This window comes from Triturus cristatus, chromosome 9, assembly GCF_964204655.1.
Source record: "Triturus cristatus chromosome 9, aTriCri1.1, whole genome shotgun sequence".
NCBI lineage: Eukaryota > Metazoa > Chordata > Amphibia > Caudata > Salamandridae > Triturus > Triturus cristatus.
Window position 1 is genome coordinate 182,925,736 of NC_140592.1, and position 21,256 is coordinate 182,946,991.

Consider the following 21,256-nt stretch of genomic DNA (forward strand, 5'->3'; position numbering starts at 1 on the left):
TTAAGAAGTGGTAACTTGTATGCTACCTACATATGGCCCTTTGTATCTGAATTGATGGAGAGCAGCAGACCTCAGCTAGTTGACCCGAGGGCCGGGGTCGGTTGAGATGAATCAAAAAGGCTGAAGATGTATTTCGGGGTTTGGTCATGTAGAGGCTTGTGAACAATGAAGAGAGTTTTAAAGGGAGTCCTTCCTTTCACCAAAAGCCAGTGGGGATATCGGAGCGTATGGGTAATGTGGTCTTTCAATGTAATTTTTATAAATTTAAATTTGTATACATTTTTCTAAATTGAATTGAAATGTAATGTGGTCTTTCAGTCCTAGAATCATAGGGTCAAGCTTTGGACTCTTTGCAGCCTTGCAAGGGATGCGTTGGGGAGGCCTGGGTAAAGGTCTTTACAAATGGGACCAGACTACAATGACAATAAAAGCAAATGTCCAGAAGCAGTGTAATAATGGCAGAATCAATTATTGCAGGTGGAAAAATGCTTATTTGCAAACTGCATTTATCTGTGAGGAGAATAAGAGATCAATGTCGAACAGCATACCTACATGTCAAGCTTGACTCGCAGGATTTGATGGTGGATATAAATCCTTTGGCCATAGGCTTAGCTTAAGGGCAATGTGTAAAGTATTTATAGAGTGCACAAACAGTAATGAAGTGAAAACACAATACAACAAAAATCCCAAACCAATTTGGAAAAATAGAATTCATTTTAATAAATTAATGACACCAAAATGAATTAAATCGAATCAGTAGAACCGAAGTTTATAGAGAAATCTAGTGCCTAACAGATCAATGTCCCAACCACTGGTATCAGGTTGCGTGAGACTGATTTAATGTCAAACATTAAGGCTGACCATGATGGAGCATGGGTCAGATACAAGGGTGGATTGGCAGTGGTCTTGACTTGACTTCATACTTAGAAATGTTTCTGAAGAAACGTCTTGGGGAAGGTAGAGTTCAGTTGGGCAAGGCAGCAGGGTGTGTCAGAGGAAGAGTCTTTGATACCGGGAAGCTGCTGGGTGAAGGCTCATTGAAGCTGTCGATGATGGCAGGAAAATGCTCAGAACAAGGAAAGCTGGATTTCCAGGCTGTGGAGGTCGCTGTTGTTGATGGGGAACCAGTGTTGTCGAGCCTGGTGAAGATTTTTACCTTTGAGTTCGACAACCTTTTGAAAGTCGACAATCTCAATTGGGATGAAGCTGCAGGTTGCAGCTGAAGAGGACTCAATGAGGTCAGGTTCCTTTGCTGGGAGGTCCCACTGAAGAGAATTTGGTACTGCAGAGAATAATGTAACTGGAGCTACTGCGAAGTCAGGCCTAACGGCAATGCACCTTGGTCAAATCAGCTGGCAGGTAGCTCAAATATTCTATTGGTTTGTCAGGAAATCTTTGTAGGAAAAGTTTCTAAGTCCCAGTTTTTGGAGAAGTACCAGGGCCTGGGGGCACCACTTCTGGGTTTATGATTCACTTCAGCAGAGGGCAACAGCAGGGTTCAAGGACTCAGGAGTTTGTTATGTCCCTGTTGCTCACACAAAAGGCCAGCCAACTAGCCCTTGGAGTCAATTCTGGTGGTCCTGGGTTCAAGGAGATGGTCCGGCTCTCCTTCAAGCCGCAAGGCAGTCCTTCAAGTAGCCAGGCAGTCCTTCGAGCAGAAAGGCAGTGCTTCTGTCAGTAGGGCAGTCCTGAATTCGTCCACAGGTTCAGGAGTGTACTGAAGAGTTGTTATAAGGGTGGGGGCGTGGCTTGCGTGCCGCTGCGAGATGGCGGTCTGCGCTTGAGCTCTGCGCTGAGCAACGGCCGACGGAGGTTTTGCTGCCGCTGCGGATGGCCCCGTATACGCCTGAAGGTGGCATCATGCCTACGATGCTGTTGTGTGTGCTTTGAGAAGGTTTCCTGAACTTTGGTGCTGCCGGTGATCGTATTTAGGACGTCTGTTGGTGGCGCTCGGTGTTTCTACGAGCGGCCGCCATTTTGTTTCCTCACTGGCGCAGTTATTTCTTCTCCTCAGCGGACTGGTCGGAACTGAAGACAACCATGAGCTGGTGACGTTTTTTCACAGTTTCTAAGACCATTTTGCTTTTTTCTTCCTTCCTGCTGCATTGCTGCTGTCTGTGAGCATATTTTTGGCTTTCTTCTCCTCAGAACACCGCCAAGGTCTGTGTAAGGGGTTTCTTGGCTTTGGTTTTTTCTTATTGCTTCTTGGCTGTTTTTTGAGGTCGGAAGGAGTCCTATTGGTGCCTGCAGGGCATATTACTTTCATAGGTGGTTCCTTTTTCTGTCTTTGAAGGCCGCAATATTATTTTGCTCATTTCCTTTCCGTATTCTTGCCGGAAGGGTGTATTTTGCTCCTGTTGAGGTGGTGTGCTCTATGGCTGCGAATATGGGCCTGTCACCAAATGCTAAAGACGCAAAGGACTCTAAAGCGTCCCTCAAGAGGTCCAAACAGGTTTCCCCTACACCGGAGTCTGTTCTGAAGGACCCTAACTCCACTCTTGAGACTATCCTGTCGCGCCTTAATGAGGTGCATGAAATTGCGCAGTCTACTAAGACTAACACAGATTTACTGCAAGTGGAGGTGTTAGCCATTAGGAATGATTTCAAGGCCCTTTCCCTTCGTGTCTCAGACACAGAAGCACGTATTAGTGGCGCTGAAGACTCCGTGCAAAAGCAATCTAGATCTCTCTGTCAGTTAGAGCGCTCAATGGCGGCATTGCGGAAAGACCTCACTGAGCAAGAAGATCGTAACCGCAGATCCAATCTGCGCATTTTTGGTCTTCCGGAAGAGGTTGAGAAGGATGCATCTTCCTTGATTGATTTCCTTTATCAATGGATTCCCTCTACGCTGCAAATTTCTTTCCAAAGGGATTTTGAGCTGGAACGTGCACATCGTGTCCCTACCTTCCGCCCTAAGTCCGCTACTCAACCTAGAGCGATAATTTTTAAACCTCTGCGCCATCAGCACACAGAACAAATTTTGGCCCATATGCGGAAGGTTAGAGTTGTCTCGTGGAATGGCCATCGCATTTCCATTTCTCAAGACTTTGCCAGGGACACGGTAATTCGGAGGAAGGGCTTTCTTAATCTTCGGAAGCGTCTGAGATGAATATCCCCTTTTCTTTTGCGGGCCCTTCAAAATTCCGCATTACTTTCAAAGGTCGTTCCAGAATTTTTGATGAACCTGCTGACTTGGCCTCGTTTTTAGATAATCAGATGGAACTACAGATGGAACTTCAAACGGAGGCCTCGCTCGTGCCTGGTTCTTCTGGCACCTGATGGGGTTTATATTCTGATATGTCTTCTTCTCGTTGCCAGATCTCTTAAGCTTAGTTGCTTTTAGATCTGTGTGGTGGTCTTAGTGTCCATGGGTTTCGTTGTGTTGTTGTCGTCTTTTGGTGTTTCTCCCTATCGTTATTGTGTAGTGGTCTTTATGGTCGTTAGTTTTATTGTGTGATTCTTCCACTATTTTGTGGTAGCATCTCTTGATGGTTTGTTTTCTCTCCTGCTCGCGTGTCGTTCTTAGCACCCCTCTTCTTCCCAGTTTGTCTTTCGCCGTATTAGGTCCCGATCTGTTTCTTAGTCCGTTGTATGACTTCTTTCTTGTCGCCAAAATTTCATGTGAGACTTGGTTTTTATCTCTCCTTGTTTTTGGTCTTTTGTGTCTGATGGTAGTCTTTTTTGTCTGATGGTAGTCTTTTGTTGTTTTGTTTGTATGGAACATACCACTGTTTTTTTATAGTATTGGTGTTTAGTTTGCGTACATTCTGAGTTGTAGTTGCTTACTGGATGTTTATGTTCTGCTAAAATTAGAGTTAATATGTTTCTTCTATATATTTTGTGGTGTACTTTTTTTCACTGCTATATCACTGTTTGATTAGTTTATTTTAAATTATTGATTATTTTTTTCGACTAGGTCGGATTTCTATAGTTGTTTTGTACTTGATAGACTTATGTTTTTCTATTTTTCTATTCATATAATTAAGTGATTCTTATCTCTTTTAGTTATTTGAGTATATCCGGTTCTATATATTTGTTGATAATTATTTATAAGCTTATTTATAGTTTCTCTATATATTTATATATAGTATTATTCTCTTATTTATCTGCCCTAGGGCTTCATTGTTTGATGCATTGAGCTGTTTATTACATGCTATTCTCTACTATGTCTCAATTACTATTTCCCATTATGTACCATATAGTATGCTTTGGAATGTATTTTCTTATCTCTTATTCTTGCTCTTTTCTTCTTCATGATGCCTGCTTTGTTTTTCTTTTGCTCTACCTAATACTATTATTAGCTCTTAGCTCACTTTTCATCAGCTCTTGTTTTCGTTTTTTGCTTTCTCTCTTCTTTTCTGCCTTCCCAATTTTTATGATATGTCTTGCTGTTACTTATTTATCAATTTGGTTCAATGTGATGCCTTTATCGATTTTAATGCTTTCTGCTTCCAGATACTAGAATTAATTATAGTTCATATTGTTTAGACAGTTCTTCCTTTTATACACATATAATCAGCTATGTATTGTGTTGGGGCTATTTATGCTGATGTTTCTTGCTCCTCTGGTTGGTCCCCTTGCTCATTTTTCCATGTTCCCCCTTGTATGAATTTGGTCTTTTTCAGACCTGCCTTTTGGGCCCTTTTCTTTTTCTCTCTGCTTATTTTCTTGCTTTCTTCTTCTTTTTCTTTCTTCTTTTCTCTTCGGATTTCCTCTTTGGATTCCCTTCATTCCGGGGTGGTTGCTAGTGTGTGGTGGCGGGCTTTCCTAGATGTTGTAGTTCATATATCATACATGGAATATCTTTTTCTTCCATTTTTGATTCTATGGCTGGTTTGAACATTCTTTCCCTTAATGTTAAAGGGTTAAATCACCCAGTTAAAAGGTCGAAGATTTTAGACTATTGCAAATCTCTTTCTTCGGATCTAGTCCTCTTTCAAGAGACAAAGGTCTCTGCCAAGGAGGCGTTATTTCTAAAGAAAGAATGGGTCTCTGATGTTGCTTGTTCAGATGCTTGTGGTAAAAGAAATGGGGTAATTACTTTAGTTTCTAAACACTCTGGATTGTCTATTGTTTCTTCTGAGCAGGATACAGAGGGTCGGTGGTTGCTATCTAAGATGTCCGATGGTAATGCCGATCTCTTTGTCATGAATATTTACGCCCCTAACAAGGATGACCCATCTTTTTGGAAGGCAATCACTAAAAAGCTTAATGACACACCTCATTCTGGCAATCTTATTGTAGGTGGAGACTTTAATTTACCAATGGATCCTATTTTGGACAGGAACTCTGCCTTTAATTTTCGACCCCCTCAAGCACATAAACATCTGATTAATATGTGTTCTCTGATCCATCTTCAGGATGTCTGGCGTCTTCATAATCCTACGGGCAGTGACTTCTCCTTTTTTTCTTCCCCTCACTCGTCCTTTTCACGCATTGACTATCTTTTGGTTCACTCCTCTCTTGTTCAATCTTCTTCTTCTCCGCTTATTCATCCTATCTTGGTTTCAGATCATGCCGCGGTGACTTTCTCTCTTGTGTCTTTTGCCCCTAGGGCAAGATCTCGTTCGTGGAGACTAAATACAGAAATTTTATATGACGATTCCCAGGTTCGAGAGTTTTCTAATGATATTGAGACGTTTTTTCTTGAAAATGTTGGTTCAGTCAGCTCCCCTGTGGTTCTCTGGGACTCTTTTAAATGCACTTTCCGGGGTCAGGTCATTAAGTGTATGTCAAGAAGGAATGCTGCGATTAAAAAGGAGCTCACGGATTTAGCAGATGATATTAAACGTCAGGAATCCCTTTTTCGTCATTCTCAGGATAAGGCCTGCCTCCAGTCTATTAAGAATTTAAAGTATAAGTACAATACTATAGTCACTAAGAGAGCTCATATTGGTCTCCAGGCTCAGAAATCTAAGAAGTTGCTGTTAAAAAATCGTGCGGGTAAAATCCTTGCAGCCACATTAAAGTTCCAGGAATCCTCTTGTAAATCTTCCCAAATCTCTTCTATTACTGACCAGTTTGGTAAGAAAAAATTTCAAACTGAGGAAATTCTCGAGGTCTTCCGCGATTTCTATAATAAGTTATATACCCCTTCTACTCAAGCTTCTTTTGAACAATGTCAGGAGTTCTTGAAGTCAGTCCCTTTGAAAGTTGTATCGGAGGAAGCTAATAACTCGCTGAATGGTCCGATTACATCTGACGAAATCATTTCTGCAATTAAAGCTACTCGCTCTGGTAAAGCTCCAGGCCCTGATGGTTATCCTATTTTGTTTTATAAAACCTTTATATCTGTGCTTGTGCCGAAACTTCAATCCGTTTTTGACGCTTTTATTAAAGAAGGTTCTGTTTCTGGCTCTGCTGCTGATGCTACTATTGTTGTAATCCCCAAAGAAGGAAAAGATCATGCAGACCCCAAGAATTTTCGTCCTATTTCCCTTCTTAACATGGAGGCTAAGATTTTTGCTAAAATCTTGGCTAAGCGCTTAGAGTCCTTTATTCCGCAATTAGTTCACCCTTCCCAAACAGGTTTTGTAAAGGGGCGTCTTGCACGGGATAATATTCATACTTTTTGTCATATTCTAGGTGCTGCTAAACGATCTAACCTGCCGGCGGCGGCCTTGGCCCTTGATGCTGAAAAGGCCTTTGATAAGGTTTCTTGGCCTTTTTTACGAGCTGTTTTATGCGCCACAACCTTGGTGAACCCTTTATTCGAATGGTTATGTCTCTTTACTCCCGACCTAGAGCTAATATAAGAGTGAATGGAGCTACGTCGTCCTTTTTTAATCTTCGCCAGGGGACTCGACAAGGGTGCCCTTTGTCTCCTCTTTTATTTTTGTTGTCCATTGATCCTCTTCTCAGAATGATCGACGTACATCCTGACATTAAGGGGTTCTCTTTTGGATCTTATCAGATAAAAACAGCTGCGTATGCTGATGATGTCCTCATCTTCTCGGATGATATTGCTCTGGCCATTCCTGCCATTTCTGATACGATTTCTTGTTTCTCAAAAGTCTCAGGTTATACTCTGAACAAAGATAAGACAGAAATGTTCCCCCTAAATGCTTATTGTTTCTCTTCCCACATGGGCTCGGCGGGCTTTAAGTGGCAATCCAAGCAACTAAAATATTTGGGTATTTATTTTTGTTCCACCCTTTATGCTACGGTTACTTATAACGAGTCTCAAACTATTCTTAAGGTACGAAGTCTTTTAGATAATTGGTCTCCGAAGCATATTTCGTGGTGGGCCAACTTCAAACTCTTAAAATGATGATAACACCCATTGTTAATTTTGTTTCTTCTATGCTGCCGGTAAAGCTCTCTGATGCCTTTTTTCATGATTTGGATCTATTAACTTCCAAATTTTTATGGAATAACAAAAGGGCTAGAATTGCCTATAAATTCTTGCGGAAGTGGTATGATATGGGAGGATGCAATCTTCCTGATTGGGAGAAATATCAATCTGCTTTTCTGGCCTCTCAGGGTGCGCTGTGGTTTTCCTCTCCCTACTCATGCTCCAGCTTGATTGCTAATTGAACAGGAACTGGCCTCCCCTCTTCCGACCGCCGCTTTTTTAACCACGAATACCCTCTCTATTCCATTTTCTAGATCCATTATTTTAGACACTATTGCTGCGATACGCAAGGTTGATAAGAGATTGGCGGTCCCATTGCATAAAACCACTTGGGGGCATATGTATCAAATGATTTTTTAATCGCAAACGCTGCGATTCGCAAAATAACAGCGTTTGCGATTAAAAAATCGGTAATCGGGATGTATGAGACAAATCCCATCGCAAAATTAAGGAATTGCTAATTTAGCGATTTCATAATTTTGCGGAAGCATTTAAGAAATCGCAAATTGCGATTTCTTAAATGAGATGTAAAAAGCACCCAAGTTGTGCGAATTATCCTTAAGAAATCGCAAATTGGTTGTAATTTGCGATTTCCTTTCAAAATGCACTTTTTTTAATTTTACAAAGTGCCACGTGGCGCTCATACATGCCCTTAGGGCATGTATGTGCGCCATATGCACACACATGCTCATTTCAGGGGTGCATCAGGGTGTCATCATGACACCCTTGCACCTTTGAAATTACACACTCAGGGCTTGTCCTACCTTACACCTACAATGCACCCTGCCCGTGGGCCTACCATAGGGGTGACTAACATGAGGCCAAGGGAAGGTTTGGAGGCTGGCAAGTGTGTGCACTTGCCCAACCAGCATGACAGTACCAGACTGCACGCAGGTTCTGCAGTGGCAGACCCTAGACACATTTTACTAGGCCGCTTTCTGTGGGTGGCGCAACCAGCGCTGCAGGCCCACCAGCAGCATTCGCATTTACAAGCCCTGGCACTCCTGGTGCACTTTACTAGGGGCTGATAGTAAACCGAATAAGCCAAACATGGACACCAATCAATGTATACATTTTACCATAGGGAGAGCATATGCACCTTAGCACTGGTCAGCAGTGGTAAGGTGCCCAGAGTCATAAAACAGCCAACAACAGGTCAGAAAAAATACAGGAGGAAGGCAAAAAGTTTAGGGATGACCCTGCAAAAAGGGCCAAGTCCAACACACATTATTTTTAAACATTGAACTTTGGATTCTTGTGAACTAACAGAAAAATTCAAGTATCAGACATCCTTAATTATGACTTTTATATGCAGTGTTTTTTTCAGGTACAAACAACTTGTATGTAGTGATATGATACATACACATATAAATATTTACATTATTTAGGATTTTCCTGAAGTGCTACTAACCACCTCAATCAGTGGCCTCTGAGCGCTAAGGTAGGCGAGCTGGAGGACACAATGTGTAGCAATAGGTTCCACTCAATCCATCTTCTAAAATGTTGTCTAATAGTCCAACTATAGTGCTAAAACTGATAACAGGTCTGTCACTCTGTTGAAAGGGGTGGTGTTGCCTTGGGCATTTGGCCAGTAAGACTTGTGTATCTCTTGTAATCACTACTGCTAGGACAACGGAATGACTCAAATGCCATAGTGAAAGATGAGCCTGCAAGGATTTTTTGAAGTCTCGGATGGATAAACAATGTCATAGGAATGAGCTCTATTGATGAAGAGAAAGGGAACTAAATATTTTGGGCCTCATGTAGGAAGCCTAATACCGGTCGGTAACGGCCGATTTTCGGTAAATATACCGTTACCGACCGGTATTTAGGCTTTTGAGATGTAGGGGGATCATTTCATGAATCGGTATTTACCGAATCGGTAAAATTACCGAATCGGTAATTTTACCGATTCGGTAAATACCGAATCATGAAATGAGATGTAGGGGGAGTGTGTGGTGGGTGTGGGGATTCGTTATTTACCACCAACTAAAGGTTGGTGGTAAATGACGAATATGTGTAAAAAAGCATTTTTGTGCACATTTAAGTGTGCAATGTGGCAGACATACATGCCGTTAGGGCATGTATGTGCGCCACATGTGCACACATGGCCGAATCAGGGGTGCAACAGGGTGTCAATGTGACACCCTGCCACCCTTGCATGTGCTCCCCCCATTACCGAATCGGTATTTACTGAATCGGTAATGAGGCATACCTTCCCATCAATGGGAAGGTATGCCTCATTACCGAATCGGTAAATACCGTTTCGGTAATTACAGAATTTCTACGAATCGGTAATTTTTACCGATTGAATACCTACATACGAGTTACCACTTCTTAAATACCGAATCGGTAAAGTTCGGTATTTAAGAAGTGGTAACTTGTATGCTACCTACATATGGCCCTTTGTATCTGAATTGATGGAGAGCAGCAGACCTCAGCTAGTTGACCCGAGGGCCGGGGTCGGTTGAGATGAATCAAAAAGGCTGAAGATGTATTTCGGGGTTTGGTCATGTAGAGGCTTGTGAACAATGAAGAGAGTTTTAAAGGGAGTCCTTCCTTTCACCAAAAGCCAGTGGGGATATCGGAGCGTATGGGTAATGTGGTCTTTCAATGTAATTTTTATAAATTTAAATTTGTATACATTTTTCTAAATTGAATTGAAATGTAATGTGGTCTTTCAGTCCTAGAATCATAGGGTCAAGCTTTGGACTCTTTGCAGCCTTGCAAGGGATGCGTTGGGGAGGCCTGGGTAAAGGTCTTTACAAATGGGACCAGACTACAATGACAATAAAAGCAAATGTCCAGAAGCAGTGTAATAATGGCAGCATCAATTATTGCAGGTGGAAAAATGCTTATTTGCAAACTGCATTTATCTGTGAGGAGAATAAGAGATCAATGTCGAACAGCATACCTACATGTCAAGCTTGACTCGCAGGATTTGATGGTGGATATAAATCCTTTGGCCATAGGCTTAGCTTAAGGGCAATGTGTAAAGTATTTATAGAGTGCACAAACAGTAATGAAGTGAAAACACAATACAACAAAAATCCCAAACCAATTTGGAAAAATAGAATTCATTTTAATAAATTAATGACACCAAAATGAATTAAATCGAATCAGTAGAACCGAAGTTTATAGAGAAATCTAGTGCCTAACAGATCAATGTCCCAACCACTGGTATCAGGTTGCGTGAGACTGATTTAATGTCAAACATTAAGGCTGACCATGATGGAGCATGGGTCAGATACAAGGGTGGATTGGCAGTGGTCTTGACTTGACTTCATACTTAGAAATGTTTCTGAAGAAACGTCTTGGGGAAGGTAGAGTTCAGTTGGGCAAGGCAGCAGGGTGTGTCAGAGGAAGAGTCTTTGATACCGGGAAGCTGCTGGGTGAAGGCTCATTGAAGCTGTCGATGATGGCAGGAAAATGCTCAGAACAAGGAAAGCTGGATTTCCAGGCTGTGGAGGTCGCTGTTGTTGATGGGGAACCAGTGTTGTCGAGCCTGGTGAAGATTTTTACCTTTGAGTTCGACAACCTTTTGAAAGTCGACAATCTCAATTGGGATGAAGCTGCAGGTTGCAGCTGAAGAGGACTCAATGAGGTCAGGTTCCTTTGCTGGGAGATCCCACTGAAGAGAATTTGGTACTGCAGAGAATAATGTAACTGGAGCTACTGCGAAGTCAGGCCTAACGGCAATGCACCTTGGTCAAATCAGCTGGCAGGTAGCTCAAATATTCTATTGGTTTGTCAGGAAATCTTTGTAGGAAAAGTTTCTAAGTCCCAGTTTTTGGAGAAGTACCAGGGCCTGGGGGCACCACTTCTGGGTTTATGACTCACTTCAGCAGAGGGCAACAGCAGGGTTCAAGGACTCAGGAGTTTGTTATGTCCCTGTTGCTCACACAAAAGGCCAGCCAACTAGCCCTTGGAGTCAATTCTGGTGGTCCTGGGTTCAAGGAGATGGTCCGGCTCTCCTTCAAGCCGCAAGGCAGTCCTTCAAGTAGCCAGGCAGTCCTTCGAGCAGAAAGGCAGTGCTTCTGGCAGTAGGGCAGTCCTGAATTCGTCCACAGGTCCAGGAGTGTACTGAAGAGTTGTTATAAGGGTGGGGGCGTGGCTTGCGCGCCGCTGCGAGATGGCGGTCTGCGCTTGAGCTCTGCGCTGAGCAACGGCCGACGGAGGTTTTGCTGCCGCTGCGGATGGCCCCGTATACGCCTGAAGGTGGCATCATGCCTACGATGCTGTCGTGTGTGCTTTGAGAAGGTTTCCTGAACTTTGGTGCTGCCGGTGATCGTATTTAGGACGTCTGTTGGTGGCGCTCGGTGTTTCTACGAGCGGCCGCCATTTTGTTTCCTCACTGGCGCAGTTATTTCTTCTCCTCAGCGGACTGGTCGGAACTGAAGACAACCATGAGCTGGTGACGTTTTTTCACAGTTTCTAAGACCATTTTGCTTTTTTCTTCCTTCCTGCTGCATTGCTGCCGTCTGTGAGCATATTTTTGGCTTTCTTCTCCTCAGAACACCGCCAAGGTCTGTGTAAGGGGTTTCTTGGCTTTGGTTTTTTCTTATTGCTTCTTGGCTGTTTTTTGAGGTCGGAAGGAGTCCTATTGGTGCCTGCAGGGCATATTACTTTCATAGGTGGTTCCTTTTTCTGTCTTTGAAGGCCGCAATATTATTTTGCTCATTTCCTTTCCGTATTCTTGCCGGAAGGGTGTATTTTGCTCCTGTTGAGGTGGTGTGCTCTATGGCTGCGAATATGGGCCTGTCACCAAATGCTAAAGACGCAAAGGACTCTAAAGCGTCCCTCAAGAGGTCCAAACAGGTTTCCCCTACACCGGAGTCTGTTCTGAAGGACCCTAACTCCACTCTTGAGACTATCCTGTCGCGCCTTAATGAGGTGCATGAAATTGCGCAGTCTACTAAGACTAACACAGATTTACTGCAAGTGGAGGTGTTAGCCATTAGGAATGATTTCAAGGCCCTTTCCCTTCGTGTCTCAAACACAGAAGCACGTATTAGTGGCGCTGAAGACTCCGTGCAAAAGCAATCTAGATCTCTCTGTCAGTTAGAGCGCTCAATGGCGGCATTGCGGAAAGACCTCACTGAGCAAGAAGATCGTAACCGCAGATCCAATCTGCGCATTTTTGGTCTTCCGGAAGAGGTTGAGAAGGATGCATCTTCCTTGATTGATTTCCTTTATCAATGGATTCCCTCTACGCTGCAAATTTCTTTCCAAAGGGATTTTGAGCTGGAACGTGCACATCGTGTCCCTACCTTCCGCCCTAAGTCCGCTACTCAACCTAGAGCGATAATTTTTAAACCTCTGCGCCATCAGCACACAGAACAAATTTTGGCCCATATGCGGAAGGTTAGAGTTGTCTCGTGGAATGGCCATCGCATTTCCATTTCTCAAGACTTTGCCAGGGACACGGTAATTCGGAGGAAGGGCTTTCTTAATCTTTGGAAGCGTTTATCTGAGATGAATATCCCCTTTTCTTTTGCGGGCCCTTCAAAATTCCGCATTACTTTCAAAGGTCGTTCCAGAATTTTTGATGAACCTGCTGACTTGGCCTCGTTTTTAGATAATCAGATGGAACTACAGATGGAACTTCAAACGGAGGCCTCGCTCGTGCCTGGTTCTTCTGGCACCTGATGGAGTTTATATTCTGATATGTCTTCTTCTCGTTGCCAGATCTCTTAAGCTTAGTTGCTTTTAGATCTGTGTGGTGGTCTTAGTGTCCATGGGTTTCGTTGTGTTGTTGTCGTCTTCTGGTGTTTTCTCCCTATCGTTATTGTGTAGTGGTCTTTATGGTCGTTAGTTTTATTGTGTGATTCTTCCACTATTTTGTGGTAGCATCTCTTGATGGTTTGTTTTCTCTCCTGCTCGCGTGTCGTTCTTAGCACCCCTCTCCTTCCCAGTTTGTCTTTCGCCGTATTAGGTCCCGATCTGTTTCTTAGTCCGTTGTATGACTTCTTTCTTGTCGCCAAAATTTCATGTGAGACTTGGTTTTTATCTCTCCTTGTTTTTGGTCTTTTGTGTCTGATGGTAGTCTTTTTTGTCTGATGGTAGTCTTTTGTTGTTTTGTTTGTATGGAACATACCACTGTTTTTTTATAGTATTGGTGTTTAGTTTGCGTACATTCTGAGTTGTAGTTGCTTACTGGATGTTTATGTTCTGCTAAAATTAGAGTTAATATGTTTCTTCTATATATTTTGTGGTGTACTTTTTTTCACTGCTATATCACTGTTTGATTAGTTTATTTTAAATTATTGATTATTTTTTTCGACTAGGTCGGATTTCTATAGTTGTTTTGTACTTGATAGACTTATGTTTTTCTATTTTTCTATTCATATAATTAAGTGATTCTTATCTCTTTTAGTTATTTGAGTATATCCGGTTCTATATATTTGTTGATAATTATTTATAAGCTTATTTATAGTTTCTCTATATATTTATATATAGTATTATTCTCTTATTTATCTGCCCTAGGGCTTCATTGTTTGATGCATTGAGCTGTTTATTACATGCTATTCTCTACTATGTCTCAATTACTATTTCCCATTATGTACCATATAGTATGCTTTGGAATGTATTTTCTTATCTCTTATTCTTGCTCTTTTCTTCTTCATGATGCCTGCTTTGTTTTTCTTTTGCTCTACCTAATACTATTATTAGCTCTTAGCTCACTTTTCATCAGCTCTTGTTTTCGTTTTTTGCTTTCTCTCTTCTTTTCTGCCTTCCCAATTTTTATGATATGTCTTGCTGTTACTTATTTATCAATTTGGTTCAATGTGATGCCTTTATCGATTTTAATGCTTTCTGCTTCCAGATACTAGAATTAATTATAGTTCATATTGTTTAGACAGTTCTTCCTTTTATACACATATAATCAGCTATGTATTGTGTTGGGGCTATTTATGCTGATGTTTCTTGCTCCTCTGGTTGGTCCCCTTGCTCATTTTTCCATGTTCCCCCTTGTATGAATTTTGTCTTTTTCAGACCTGCCTTTTGGGCCCTTTTCTTTTTCTCTCTGCTTATTTTCTTGCTTTCTTCTTCTTTTTCTTTCTTCTTTTCTCTTCGGATTTCCTCTTTGGATTCCCTTCATTCCGGGGTGGTTGCTAGTGTGTGGTGGCGGGCTTTCCTAGATGTTGTAGTTCATATATCATACATGGAATATCTTTTTCTTCCATTTTTGATTCTATGGCTGGTTTGAACATTCTTTCCCTTAATGGTAAAGGGTTAAATCACCCAGTTAAAAGGTCGAAGATTTTAGACTATTGCAAATCTCTTTCTTCAGATCTAGTCCTCTTTCAAGAGACAAAGGTCTCTGCCAAGGAGGCGTTATTTCTAAAGAAAGAATGGGTCTCTGATGTTGCTTGTTCAGATGCTTGTGGTAAAAGAAATGGGGTAATTACTTTAGTTTCTAAACACTCTGGATTGTCTATTGTTTCTTCTGAGCAGGATACAGAGGGTCGGTGGTTGCTATCTAAGATGTCCGATGGTAATGCCGATCTCTTTGTCATGAATATTTACGCCCCTAACAAGGATGACCCGTCTTTTTGGAAGGCAATCACTAAAAAGCTTAATGACACACCTCATTCTGGCAATCTTATTGTAGGTGGAGACTTTAATTTACCAATGGATCCTATTTTGGACAGGAACTCTGCCTTTAATTTTCGACCCCCTCAAGCACATAAACATCTGATTAATATGTGTTCTCTGATCCATCTTCAGGATGTCTGGCGTCTTCATAATCCTACGGGCAGTGACTTCTCCTTTTTTTCTTCCCCTCACTCGTCCTTTTCACGCATTGACTATCTTTTGGTTCACTCCTCTCTTGTTCAATCTTCTTCTTCTCCGCTTATTCATCCTATCTTGGTTTCAGATCATGCCGCGGTGACTTTCTCTCTTGTGTCTTTTGCCCCTAGGGCAAGATCTCGTTCGTGGAGACTAAATACAGAAATTTTATATGACGATTCCCAGGTTCGAGAGTTTTCTAATGATATTGAGACGTTTTTTCTTGAAAATGTTGGTTCAGTCAGCTCCCCTGTGGTTCTCTGGGACTCTTTTAAATGCACTTTCCGTGGTCAGGTCATTAAGTGTATGTCAAGAAGGAATGCAGCGATTAAAAAGGAGCTCACGGATTTAGCAGATGATATTAAACGTCAGGAATCCCTTTTTCGTCATTCTCAGGATAAGGCCTGCCTCCAGTCTATTAAGAATTTAAAGTATAAGTACAATACTATAGTCACTAAGAGAGCTCATATTGGTCTCCAGGCTCAGAAATCTAAGAAGTTGCTGTTAAAAAATCGTGCGGGTAAAATCCTTGCAGCCACATTAAAGTTCCAGGAATCCTCTTGTAAATCTTCCCAAATCTCTTCTATTACTAACCAGTTTGGTAAGAAAAAATGTCAAACTGAGGCAATTCTCGAGGTCTTCCGCGATTTCTATAATAAGTTATATACCCCTTCTACTCAAGCTTCTTTTGAACAATGTCAGAAGTTCTTGAAGTCAGTCCCTTTGAAAGTTGTATCGGAGGAAGATAATAACTCGCTGAATGGTCCGATTACATCTGACAAAATCATTTCTGCAATTAAAGCTACTCGCTCTGGTAAAGCTCGAGGCCCTGATGGTTATCCTATTTTGTTTTATAAAACCTTTATATCTGTGCTTGTGCCGAAACTTCAATCCGTTTTTGACGCTTTTATTAAAGAAGGTTCTGTTTCTGGCTCTGCTGCTGATGCTACTATTGTTGTAATCCCCAAAGAAGGAAAAGATCATGCAGACCCCAAGAATTTTCGTCCTATTTCCCATCTTAACATGGAGGCTAAGATTTTTGCTAAAATCTTGGCTAAGCGCTTAGAGTCCTTTATTCCGCAATTAGTTCACCCTTCCCAAACAGGTTTTGTAAAGGGGCGTCTTGCACGGGATAATATTCATACTTTTTGTCATATTCTAGGTGCTGCTAAACGATCTAACCTGCCGGCGGCGGCCTTGGCCCTTGATGCTGAAAAGGCCTTTGATAAGGTTTCTTGGCCTTTTTTACGAGCTGTTTTATGCGCCACAACCTTGGTGAACCCTTTATTCGAATGGTTATGTCTCTTTACTCCCGACCTAGAGTTAATATAAGAGTGAATGGAGCTACGTCGTCCTTTTTTAATCTTCGCCAGGGGACTCGACAAGGGTGCCCTTTGTCTCCTCTTTTATTTTTGTTGTCCATTGATCCTCTTCTCAGAATGATCGACGTACATCCTGACATTAAGGGGTTCTCTTTTGGATCTTATCAGATAAAAACAGCTGCGTATGCTGATGATGTCCTCATCTTCTCGGATGATATTGCTCTGGCCATTCCTGCCATTTCTGATACGATTTCTTGTTTCTCAAAAGTCTCAGGTTATACTCTGAACAAAGATAAGACAGAAATGTTCCCCCTAAATGCTTATTGTTTCTCTTCCCACATGGGCTCGGCGGGCTTTAAGTGGCAATCCAAGCAACTAAAATATTTGGGTATTTATTTTTGTTCCACCCTTTATGCTACGGTTACTTATAACGAGTCTCAAACTATTCTTAAGGTACGAAGTCTTTTAGATAATTGGTCTCTGAAGCATATTTCGTGGTGGGCCAACTTCAAACTCTTAAAATGATGATAACACCCATTGTTAATTTTGTTTCTTCTATGCTGCCGGTAAAGCTCTCTGATGCCTTTTTTCATGATTTGGATCTATTAACTTCCACATTTTTATGGAATAACAAAAGGGCTAGAATTGCCTATAAATTCTTGCGGAAGTCGTATGATATGGGAGGATGCAATCTTCCTGATTGGGAGAAATATCAATCTGCTTTTCTGGCCTCTCAGGGTGCGCTGTGGTTTTCCTCTCCCTACTCATGCTCCAGCTTGATTGCTAATTGAACAGGAACTGGCCTCCCCTCTTCCGACCGCCGCTTTTTTAACCACGAATACCCTCTCTATTCCATTTTCTAGATCCATTATTTTAGACACTATTGCTGCGATACGCAAGGTTGATAAGAGATTGGCGGTCCCATTGCATAAAACCACTTGGGGGCATATGTATCAAACGATTTTTTAATCGCAAACGCTGCGATTCGCAAAATAACAGCGTTTGCGATTAAAAAATCGGTAATCGGGATGTATGAGACAAATCCCATCGCAAAATTAAGGAATTGCTAATTTAGCGATTTCTTAATTTTGCGGAAGCATTTAAGAAATCGCAAATTGCGATTTCTTAAATGAGATGTAAAAAGCACCCAAGTTGTGCGAATTATCCTTAAGAAATCGCAAATTACCACCAACTTCCAGTTGGTGGTAATTTGCGATTTCCTTTCAAAATGCACTTTTTTAAATTTTACAAAGTGCCACGTGGCGCTCATACATGCCCTTAGGGCATGTATGTGCGCCATATGCACACACATGCTCATTTCAGGGGTGCATCAGGGTGTCATCATGACACCCTTGCACCTTTGAAATTATTCCCAAATTGCGATTAGCAAATTGCGATTCGCTATTTGAGAATTACTTCCCATTCATTCCTATGGGTCTTCTGGCCCATAGAAATGAATGGGCAGGTATTCCTTAATTGCGGTTTCGCAATTTGCTAATCGCAATTAAGGAATTTTAAGAAATCGCAAAAAGTTTGCAATTTTTTAAATACATCCCGTTTTGCAATTCTCAAATAGCGATTCTTTAAAAATCGCTATTTGAGAATCGCAAATGGTGATGTTGATACATATGCCCCTTGGTCATCTATTTGGCGGAATTCCAAAATTAAAATCAATATTGATTCAGACTTGATGTCTTACTGGGCTGGGAAAGGTATCTCTCTTGTCAAACATCTTTATGATTCCAACAATCATCCTATCCCTTTTTCTAATTTGGCTCAACAATTTTCTTTATCTAATCTAGACTTTTATACCTTTCCTAAGATAAAGGTAGCACTTGCTAAGGTACACCTGCATCCTTCCTCCTCTTTGATTACGCTTTTTCAATTATGGATTAGGTCTGGTCATGTGGCATCTAGGATTTATAAATTTTTGTCGTCTTCTACACTTCCTTCCCAGACTGTTGCACAGCAAAAATGGCTGCATCATTTTGATCATGGTATTACCGACCATATTTCTTCAGACACTTGGCAGGATATTGGAAAATTTTCTCTTCGTAATAAAATTGCCCCTTCATTAATGCAATCTAAGTTTTTCTCTATTAATCTTCTTCACTGGACCCCCACTCGCTTATATTCGCTAAGTTTAAAAGAAGACAATCGTTGTTGGAGCTGTGATCTTGCACCAGGCGATTTTCAACATATATTTTTTGACTGCTCTCTTCTCCAACCCTTTTGGGGTTTAATTCACAAACACCTAATGATTATCTTTAATATCAAGTTTCAACTCTCTTTCCCATTAATTATTTTAGGCCCATTGGCGGCCTCGGTCCCTTTGCCTTTAGATTCCATGGAATTACAATTGTTGGATCTTTTACTAACTATTGCTGTTAAAGTAATTCTTATGGAGTGGAAATCTTTCTCTTCAGTTTCTTATCATACTTGGTGGGCATGGGTTTCCTTTTTAAGAAGTGCTCATACTTCAGTTGATAATGCTCATCTCTCTCCTTCTATATCTAATGGTGTGTGGAAGGCTCTAGATACGTATATGGAAAGGGCCTCGGAGGGGTTGGTGGAACAGTATCCTTTTGATTTGTCTGGTTAATACGCTCTTGGTTGTTGGGTGAATCCTTTGGAAATCCTTCTCTCTCCTTTTACTTCTTCTTGTCTTTCCTCAGCCTTACTCTATTTTTTTTTCTATCTTTGCTTTCTTCTTTTCTTTTCTTCCTTACCTAAAATAATATCTGATGGTGATACTTTTGATAATTACTTCCTCCAGTTATTCGTTGATGTTTCTATAATCTAATTATTTTTCTGTTATATACAGATAATTCCATACTGTATGCTCCAGCTGATATCATTTGTATCACTTTTGCTTGTATTTTATGTTTTCATCTGCTCCTTTAAAATAATAAACTCTTTTGAAATCAAAAAAAAAAAGAGTTGTTATAAGGGTCCAATATTTATACCTGGTGCCAGCCTGTGTGTGTGGGGGAACACCCTGTCCTACAACCACATCTAGTTCTGGAAAGTTCTTCCGTTTCCCTGTCAAGGCTTCAAGAAATCTGGGCTAACAAAAAGCTAGTGCCTTTGTCTGTGCTAGGGGAAAGAACTTTGAAGTATAAGTCGGGCAGGGTACAGCTCCACCCACAGCAATCCTCACAGAAGGGTTCATCCTACCCAGAGCTAGGCCCTTTTTGTGTCACTGTCTTGAAGGAATACACTAAGCCCATTAGCAGACTCAATTACAGTCACGTGACCCAGGACACTAGTAGATGCAACATAAAATGTCTACATGTTTTAGGGAGAGAGCACTAGCAGTTTAGCACTCGTTAGCAGTGGTAAAGGGCAGAGAGTCCTAATGCCAACAAAAATGTATTCAGTAAACAGGAGAGTCGAAGTCAAAAGGTTTAGGGGAATATCACACGAAGGATCTTAGGTCTAACACCTTGGTAATGAAGTCGTCTCCTATGCCCATTTTTACCATCACCTTAAAGAGATAGAACCACTCCAACCGGTCAAAAGCATCCTTGGCATCGAGGAAGAGCATAGGTTCCTCCTCTGGCTCATCTGTCACATGTCACAGTACATGAGCCAGAGTCCACAGGTGATCGCAGGAGGTTTGACTCAGCACAGATCCAACTTACGACATGAATCAGTTGACGGTTGATGTTGCACAGTCTGATACTTAGAATGTTAGCAAAATATTTTAAGTCAAAGTTAATCAAGGAGATCGGGAGGTGGCTGGTGCACTGAAGCAGGTCTTTGTTTCCTTTGGGGATGACGGTGATGGTAGCCTTATTGGACGGTTCTAAGGATCCCTTTTCCACAGTGTCCATATAGGCCTGGGTCAGAAACAGACCAATGAATGCCTGTCTTTTCATGTTGGTAACTCCAATCCTTCTGCCACATCCTCGACTACAATCTCACCCTGCAAAATCGCCTGACTCCCACCTATGAGAGAGAGAAGCTTAAGCACCAACAGCAAGTCTTTAATTTGTTTGGGCGTTGCTGAGGATTTTGATTTATAGAGTGAGGAATACAGCGCAGCGAATCGCCCTAAAGTCTCTAATGGGTGTGTCAAAAAGGTACTGTTCTCATCACGAACAGCTGGGTTTGCCAGCTGAGATTCCTGTTGGTGCAGCTGGGTGGTGAATAGTCAACTTGCTTTTTAGGTCTCGCCTGAGACAGCGCTTTAGCGCTGCTCTGGCAAGACTTATAGTAAGCGAGTTTTGGAAGTGCAAACGAGTGCTTTCAGGCCTCCAAATACAGTGCATGTTTGCCGGGCGCGCGCACTATTTGGAGGCCTGAAAGCACTCGTTTGCTTTCACTTTCGCAGGCCGCACGGTGATCGCGATTGCGATCAGTTTCACACAGCGCGCGCACCATTTGGCAGCCTACGTGTCCATTTCGCTGGCGCTTTGATGTTCTCAGTGAGCCACGCGGCCACTGCGAGCATCAAAGCGCCCGCGAAATGTACACGCCATTTGCCACCCCCTCCCTTATCCCACTTCCACTTATCTCCTTTCCGTGGAGCGAGTTGCATTTCTCTGCGCTTCAAATTACATCGAATATTGTTCTCAGTTTTCATCCTTGCCGTGGCGTGGGCATGGAGCGGGCGAATCCACAGCAACATCCGCTCCCTAGTTAAGTTTTCCGAGTACTTCCCTAATAAAGGCCTTCTTCGGGTTGACAAAGAACCGTCGGGTTCAAATCCTTTCTCGGTGTCAAATCCCTGACCTGCAAGAGGTGTCTGATTTTGGGTGATGCGTTTCCCTCTGGAACAAAC

The 21,256-nt window shown here is 41.9% G+C and overlaps 1 pseudogene across 1 annotated transcript in view; it reads left to right on the forward strand.

Moving 5' to 3' along the window:
* LOC146797602 (cadherin-related family member 3-like) overlaps positions 1-21,256 on the forward strand; it is a 706,232-nt pseudogene that overhangs the window by 82,753 nt on the left and 602,223 nt on the right. The window lies entirely within an intron of this gene.